Source organism: Petaurus breviceps, unplaced genomic scaffold (genome assembly GCF_028583685.1).
Source record: "Petaurus breviceps papuanus isolate PSGF00001 unplaced genomic scaffold, PetGlider_PUasm1.0 37, whole genome shotgun sequence".
Lineage (NCBI taxonomy): Eukaryota > Metazoa > Chordata > Mammalia > Diprotodontia > Petauridae > Petaurus > Petaurus breviceps.
This window is the reverse complement of record NW_027186296.1, coordinates 96,158,430-96,167,773: the sequence shown is the minus strand read 5'-3', so window position 1 is coordinate 96,167,773 and position 9,344 is coordinate 96,158,430.

Below are 9,344 nucleotides of genomic sequence, written 5' to 3'. Positions count from 1 at the left end.
TATTGCAGATAAAACCTAATGAGCTGAGTTTAACACACACACACACACACACACACACACACACACACACACAGAGCCATGTGGCTTTCTTACAGAGATGCCCATCTGTCAGCTGAGGGAGGTAACTCTCTGTTGCAGCTGGACTCATCTCCTCTTTTATCAAATCAAAATAAAGCCACGCACCCCAGAGTCAGGTATGGTAAACAGGCCAGCAAATTGCCTTCCCTGTCTAACTCCTGACCATCCTCCCTCCTCTGAGCAGCCCTGCCAGATGGAAGCTAACAGACTCGGGGAAGTGTTTGGCACAGCTCAGAGGAGGGGGAGGCTGGCCAAAACAAAGGACCTGTCACCTGAACAACTGCAGGGAGGACAAGAAGCAGCCCTCGGGGGCCGACTTCCCAACAGGGCATTGGAAAAGAAAATGGGTTTTGTGTCCCGCAAAGGTGCCTCTTTGGTGCAGGTCTGGTGTGGCAGAAATGGGATCACGTAGCAAAGAATGCTTTTTGTGGGCAGACTCTCCTCTGTCTTGGCTTCCTGTTGTCTTTAGGCTAAAATTCAAGCTCAGCATGGCATATAGTCTATAATGATTTTGTTATACCCTGACTTTCTAGCCTCATCTCTTACTACTACCAGATAGAAATCCCTGCCCTGAAAGACTAGTTTCTATTCCCTACAGTGTCTAATACAATGAAGTGTCTCAAAACTTATTTATTGAGTGAATGAATGAATGAAGGACTCAATATGAGGCAGCTAGGTGGCACAGTGGATAGAGTTTGGAACTTGGATTTAGGAAGACTGGAGTTTGAATCTTGCCTTAGACATTTAATATCTTGATGACCCTGGGCAAGTCACTTATCCTTTTTGTGTTTCAGTTTCCCCATCTGTAAAATGGGGATAATAGTAACATGTACTTCACAAGGTTGTTGCAAGGATCTGTGGGCTAACACAGGTACTTTAACACTTTAAAACTCTTTATAAATGTGAACTATTATTATGCTTGTCATTTTTACTAATAAAAGAAAAAAGCACCAAATATAAGAAATTTGGGTTCAAAATCAATCCCCAGATTAGCTAATTAAAAAAAAAACTACAACACATTGTGTGGTCATCCTACCATTCTCTCCTTTGCTTCCCTCCTCTTTCCCTTCATTTTCTTTTCTTTGCTTCCTCTCTCCTATATTATTCTCTTCCCCAGTTTTCAATTCCCTTGTTCTCCCTAAATTTATTCTGCACTCCCTCCCCACCTTCCTAGTTTTTAGCCAAGTGGCCAATAGAGAACAATTATTTCCTAACATACCCCATGGGATAAATGTAGCAACTTAATAATAATAACAACATCAACAGCAATAACAGTTAGCATTTGTGTAGTACTTTAATGTTTGCAAAGTGCTTTATAAATATTATCTTATGTTATCTCACAACAACCCCAGGAGGCAGAGAGGATTCTGGGAAGGTGGTATAATAAACAGTAAATTACTTGGCTCTCTCAAATTCCCCTACAAATAATTTAAAATAATGCTTCAAAATGAACTTTAGAGTGACAGAAATAACTAAAAGTTGGAGTAAAGCAGTTGTCCTGCCTAAGACAACTTGGGAGGACTTCCTTGGATGATGGTCTGGCCAGACTGAAAAGTAGATACCTCTTGGCAGATATCTCTAAATCAGCAAACAACAAACCCTGGGATCAGCTGTGTAGGTGGCAGCCTCTGCTTCAGAAGCTTTCAACCCATTTACAGTTTTGGTGTGTGTGTGTGTCAGGCACTGGTGCTGGATGAGGGGCCCATGTGCATGGACCTGACCAGGGCAGGGCTGCAGCTGTGGGTGAGGGGGAATGAGCACACCCCCAGTCAGTAAAGTTTCAAAAGGTGGGATCCTGCAGGCTGTGGGCAGTCACAGGAGAGCTGAATCCCAGGTTTTGATTATAGGGCAGAGGGGTGAGCTGAAGCTTGCATCCCTGAAAGGAATACAAAGAGTAAGAGTGTTTTGGTTACAGTGTTGATGGGGACCCTGGTCTCACAGGTCAGCACCCCACCCCATAGAGCAGAAAACAATAGCACAAAAAACTAGAAGCTTGAGACGTTATACATCACACTTTGGGAGTAGAGCCCGACTTGAACATAAAGTTAACAGCAAAGAAATAAGCCTTGAAAAAATGAGTAGGCATAAAAGAAAGAACCTGACCATAGAGTTACTAGAGTGATAGAGAAGATTTGGATTTAAACTCAGAAGAAGACAATGAAGTCAAAATACCTACTTCTACTTCAAAGAAAAATATAAAATGGTCACAAGACCCAAAAGAATTCTTGGAAGAATTTTAAAAGGACTTTAAAAATCAAAAAGAGAGATTGAGGGAAATTTTTTTTTTAATATGAGTAATGCAATGCTTTTAAAATGTAACCTTTTTTAGGGAAATAGGAGCCAGAAGACCTAAGTTCAAATCCTTATTTTGTAACTTACTTGGCCTGTGTGACCTTGGGCAATATTGGGAAATGATCTCTGTGGCTTCTTTTATTTCTAAATCAATAATTTTATAGTCCTAAGATCTATGATTCTACTTAAAACAACTTTTTTTCTATTTAAATCTAATATTCTGAACATAATCTAAATATTTTCCCTTCATGATTCAAGATTAGTATGCTGAACTCCATAGGTCATATTTTACATATTGATGCCCTTGTTGTTTGCCTGTTTAAGCTCTTGTTGAGTAAAGAAGAACTTGTTCCAGTAAGAAAAAAAAAAGAGAAAATCAGGAAAATTATGAAGAGGAAGTCAACCAATTGGAAAAAGATATCCAAAACTTAAAAAAGAAAAAATACCTTAAAAAATAGAATTGGGCAAGGGGTAACTAATGACTTCATAAGACACAAAGAAGTAATAAAACATAATCAAAAAATGAAAAAAAAAGTAGAAGAGAATGTGGAACATTTTTTTCTTGGTTTAATTTGTTTATTTTTAATTTTCAACATTCATTTACACAAGATTTTGAATTACAAATTTTCTCCCCATCTTTCCCCTACCCCAGTAGCAATCCTACTGAATACCCCTTCCTCCAATCTGCTTTCTCTTATATCCTCCCCCATTTCCCCTCTGACTTTCTAGTAGGGCAAGATGGATTCCTATACCCCAATGCCTGTATATCTTATTTCCTAATTGCATGTAAATACATATATATATAACATTTGATTTTAAAACTTTGATTTCCAAATTCTTTCCCTTCTTCCCTTGCCACACACCCCTACTGGGAGGAAAAGCTATTCGATATAGGTTTTACATGTGTAGTTATGCAAAACATTTCCATAGTCGATATATTATGAAAGACTATATTTCCCTCCATCTTATCCCGCCCCCACTTATTCTATTTACTGCATTGACCCTAGTCCCTTTTCAAAAGTGTGTACTTCTAACTACCCTCCCCCCACCATTTGCCCTCCCTTCTATCAATCCCCCTCTTATCCCCTTCCTCCCTACTTTCCTGTTGGGTAAAATAATCAATGTAGTGTATATGTTATTCCCTCCTTAAGCCAAATTCAGTGAGAGTAAGGTTGACCCATTCCCTTTTGCCTTCCTGTTGTTCCCCTCCATTGTAACAGTTTTCTCTTACCTCTTTTATTTGAGGTAATTACCCTATTCTATCTCTCCCTATCTCCTCTCATTATATTCCTCTCACCTCTTAATTTTATTTTTTAGAAATCATCCCTTCCTATTCAACTGATCCTGTGCCCTCTGTCTATGTATATATGTACACACATTCACATATATATTTATACATACATATACCCTCCTATATAAACATATATATGTATGCATACATATATACATATATATTCCCTTCAACTATCCTCATACTGAGAAAAGTCTCATGAGTTACAATTATTGTTTTACCATGAAGGAATGTAAATATTTCAATTTTAATAAATTCCTTATGATTTCTTTTCCCTGTTTACCTTCTTATGCTTCTCTTGCTTCTTGTATCAAAAGTCAAATTTTCTATTCAACTTTGGTTTTTTAATCATGATTGTTTGAATGTCCTCTATTTCATTGAATGACCATATTTCCCCCTGAAATATGATACTCAGTTTTACTGGGTAGGGGATTCTTGGTTTTGATCCTAGCTCCTTTGACCTCCAGAATATCATATTCCAAGTCCTTCAGTCCCTTAATGTAGAAGCTGCTAGATCTTGTGTTATCTTGATTGTGTTTCCACAATATTCAAATTGTTTCTTCCTGGATGCTTGTAATATTTTCTCTTTGACCTGGGAACTCTGGAACCTGGCTATAATATTCCTAGGAGTTTTTCTTTTGGGGATCTTTTTCAAGAGGTGAGGGGTGAATTCTTTCCATTTCTATTTTGCTCTCTGGTTCTAAAATATCAGATAAATTTCCTTGAGAAATTTCTTCTTTTTTTGATTGTGGCTTTCAGGTAGTCCAATAATTTTTAAATTATCTCTCCTGGATCTATTTTCCAGGTCAGTGGTGTTTTTCAATGAGATATTTCATAGTGCCTTCTATTTTTTAATTTGTTTGAATCTGTTTTATAGTATCTTGATTTCTCATAAAGCCATTAGCTTCCATTTGCTCCAATCTAATTTTGAAGGAATTATTCTCTTCAGTGAGTTTTTGAGATTCCTTTTCCATCTGGCAAATTTGACTTTTTAAGGCATTCTTCTCCCCCTTGGCTTTTTGGGCCTCTTTTGCCATTTCAATTAGTCTATTTTTCAAGGTGTTATTTTCTTCAGTCAGGTATTTTCTGACTGTATTTTCAGACTGTATTTTCATGATTTTCTTGCATCCTTCTCATTTCTCTTCCCAGTTTTTCCTCCACTTCTCTTACTTGATTTTCAAAATCCTTCTTGAGCTCCTCCATGGCCTGTAACCAGTTCATATTTTTCTTGGAAGCTTTTGATGCAGGAGTTCTGACTTTGTTGTCTTCCTCCCATTCTATGCTTTGATCCTTTTTGTCCCCAAAAAAGGATTCTATGGTCTGTTTGTGCTTCTTCTGCTTGCTCATATTGCCAGCCAATTACTTGACTTTTGAGCTCTTTGCCAGGGTAGAACTCTGCTTCCAGAATGGAGAGAGCTGTGTCCCAAATTGTTGGGGTTTTCACAAATGTTGTCAGAGGTCTGAGGAGGGCTCCCTCTCTACAAACACCACATTGGCAAACTGGCGTTTCTCACCCCAGGGCCACTGCCCAAGACCATGATCCAGATACAAGCAGGTCAAAGCAAGAGTGATTAACCTCTGAATGGAGCTCCTGAGGCAGCAACATAGTGAATGTAGAAGCTGACATACCTTTGTCACCTTTTGCCCCGGGGGCAGGGGCAGACTGCGTCCTTCTTTTCCAATAGAGTTCCTGACTGACCTTTTACATTCTTTGTGATGTTTATGGGTTGAAAAGTCTGGAAACCACCATAGCTGCTGGTGATTCAGTCTTCTGAAGTCTGCTCTGGCCGCCGCTGCCTCCCCAGGGGCCAAAACCACATGGCTCATGCAGGACTTCAATGAACCCTTTCTGTGGGCCTGCCAGGCTGCCTTCAGCAAGAGATTTGTTTCTCTCTGTCACTTTGTGTGTTCTGTAGCTCTAAAATTTGTTTAGAGTCATTTTATAGGTATTTGAGGTGGTTGTAGAGGGAGGTCATGGAATTTCCTGCTTCTACTCTGCCATTTTGGCTCTGCCCCCCCCCCCCCCGAATGTGAAACATTTCATTAGAAATACAACTAAACTGGAAAACAGATCAAGAAGAGACAATATAAAATTTGTTGGACTACCTTGAAGTTATGATCACAAAAGAGTCTAGACACTATACTTCAAGAAATTAAGGAAAATTGCCCCGAAGTTTTAGAATTAGAGGGTAAAATAGAATTGAAAAAGATCCAACGATTGTTGGAAAGACATCCCAAGATGAAAACTCACAGGAATATTATAGTTAAGTTTCAAAGCTTCTAGATCAAGGAGAAAATACTATAAGCAACTAGAAAGAAACAATTAAAATACTATAGAGCTATAGTCAGGATAACACAAGATTTAGCAGTTTCTACATCAAAAGACCTATGGGGGTGGAACATGATATTCTGAAGAGCAAAGGAGCTGGGTTTGCAATCCAGAATAACTTACTTAACAAAACTACATGGGGAAAAATGGATATTTAATGAATTAAATGACTTTCAGGTATTTGTGAGGAAAAGATCAGAACTGAATGGAAAATTTGACCTATAAGAATCATGAGAAATAATAGAAGGTAAACTTGAAAGACCAGTTATTAGAGATTTAATAAGATTAAACTGTTTACTTCTTATATGGAAAAATATCTATAACTCTTGAGAATATTTTTCTTACTGGTTTGAAAGAGCATTCCTAGATAGAAGGCTTGGGGTTTAATTGAGTATGATGGAATGAGACTAAAAAATAAAATTGGGTAGGGAGAGGTTTGGAGCATTAGAGCTAAATGATCTCATAAAAACAAGGTGTGAATAAAAAAAACTGTTACAGTGGAGGGCAGGAGTGGGTGAAGGGGTGGTAGTGATAGAACCTTATTCTTATCAGAACTGAGTTAAAGAGGGAATAAAAAAAGTCTTCTTAACAGAGAAATAGCAGGGCAAAGGGACAAGATAAGGGAGGGACTCTGAAGGGTGTGCAGATCAAGAAACAGGAGGGTAAGGTGAGAGGATAAAGAAGGGATTCTTAGATGGGGTGTGAATTAGGGAGGCAATAGTCAGAAGTAAGTGAGATTTCTGAGGAGAGATAAAATAAAATAGAAAGAGAATGAGGAAAAATAGGATGGCAGGAAATATACAATTAGTAATTATAACTTTGAATGTGAATGGAATGATAGCAGAACAGATTAACTGGATTGACTTTAATTATTATCCTCATTTTACAGATGAGGAAACTGAGGCAGACAGCAGTTATGTAACTCCTCCAGGGTTACACAGACAGGGTCATTTACCCACCAACATGATAAAAACAGCCCCAGACCCTGAAATATATACTAACTGTGGCTAAAAATCACCCAAACCGTTCAATGTTTATGAGCCTTTGTGAAGATTGAAAGCTTAAGAATGTATTCAGATGCTGCTTATGTTCCTTTTAATTTAAGGAGTTTTTTCTATGGTGTTTGCATGTGAAGGGATATATGTGTTGTATATTTATGTCTACTGAATATTATATACTTATATAGAAAATCTATGTGCAGTATATGTGTATATATGTAGCTCGGTGAAAAGGGCACTGGATTTGGAGGCAGAGAACTTGAGTTTGAAGCTGAGTTGGCCTCTTTCCTTGCCCATAATGTCTCTGGAACTAATTTTCTTCACTTGTAAGATAAAAGGGTTGGACTAGATGATCCCTAAGGTCTCTTCAGCTCCAAATCAATGATCTATGTTTATCACATGTTCACAAAGCAAAAATAAATTCCGTAACACATTTGTAAGTATGTGCCATATATGTGTATTGACTTTGCTGGATCTGTTTTATCAATGGTGCAGTCTTTCCCTTCACAGATGCATATTACAAACCTTCCACATGTTCTAATTCCATGTACTTTTTTGTCCATTTATTTCCAGAAATCCTCCTTAAAAGATTGAATCTACCCTCCTCCATTCTTTTTCTAGTCTCTTATCAGGGTTACCAGCATGCAACTCAGGCTATCTAACTTCTTTTTTTTTGTTCTCATTCTCAATCCATAACTGGCCCATTTTCTTTTGTGGTCATGTACAGCTTCAATAGTGTTTTTGATGCTGTTTCTTGAATGAATGAAAGCCATTATTGGTAACACACTTCAGCCTGTGTATACCCCTTATGCATTTTTCTATTGCTCTCTGCGTTACTTATAATTCTGATTCTTCTGGGACCACTGTGCTTTCTGATTCCCAGCCCTATAGCATCATCAGGTAAACACTGGCCTGAAAGATAGGCTTTTTATGACTGGGAATAGTTTGGAATGACTGAAAGCCCTGCACAGTTTCTCCAAAGTAATCCAGTCCAACCACCTTCTGCTTGTCCATTTCATTGTCCATTTGCAGGTGATGTTAAAGATAAGCACATTGAATGGACCGACTCAATGGGTTGTACTGTGCGTCATAATTAGAGAAGTGCACATGTTTTCATTTACTTTGTTTTCCCGTTGTGGATGGACAGCTCAATATCTTTCGTGTTTCTGTGGATTCTACTGAGGAGCCTGTTGGTTCTTCTCCTGCTCTCCTAATTACCCATCTAATTATCTGAATTAATTTTGTATATACTTACATATGTGCACATTTTCTCTCTTCCCTCCCCTGCTAAAAAGTAAGCTCTTTGAAGAAAAGGCCTGATTCAGTTTTAGTTTTGCATCCCTGATGCCAGCATTGTGTCTGGAACATTTTTGTTGTTTGTCCTTAGTTTTCAAAGAAGACCAATGACATCATAGGTGATGTCTTGACTTGTGCATAAATTGGATTTAAATGAGGTAGAGTTGTGCAAAGGTGTCAGCCTCCTTCTCTTTTCTTGAGACAAGACAAAAGTCAGGAAAACTAGCAATGACTCAGGATGCAGTGGGTGACCTTGACATCTTCTATGCCTGACCAAGCTCTAAGCACTCCAAAATGCCTGCGTCGGCCACCTCCATGGCTCTTGGAACAAGTTGTTCTCATCCAATCATTATACTGGGGAAAGTCTTCATATTTTAGGTGCTTAATAAATGCTTGTTGATTGATTGAACATCACCATCAGAAGGAATCATTTGTTTAGACTTTGCCATAGGACCTAAGATCATGGGATCATACAGTTAGATCTAAAAGGGAATTTGGAGGCCATCTAGACCAGCCCTTTCAGTTTACAGATGAGAGAGCTAAGGCCCAAGGAGATTTAGTGACTTAATGTTTAATCAGCCATTGTACGAAGCTATCTCCACAATTATGTCTGTCATAGTCTTGTACTCTTTGTTTTAGGGATTCTCTTGGTTGAGATAAGCCTTAAAAATGCATTAATGAATACTAAACATATAAAACTTATATTCTCCACCCCGCGTCAGCTGTGTATCCATAAAGATGAGGTCTACTGTGGAAGGCCATATAAGAAAGCCAGTTCATGCCCTTGTCATGCTTTCATTGAGTATCCTTGATATGTGAGTATCCATTAGATTGTAAGTTCTTTGAGGGAAGGGACTGTCTTTTGCTTCTTTTCGTATTTCCAGTACTTAGCATGGGGTCTGGCACATAGTAGGTGCTTTGTTGATTCACTGATTTGGGAAAAGGCCTCATAATTCTCCTAACCTTATGGTTTCATAGCTGCTGATGTAGTCTTAGTTCTTCTTCTTGTTGTCCTTCTTCTTCTTCTTCTTCTTCTTCTTCTTCTTCTTCTTCTTCTTCT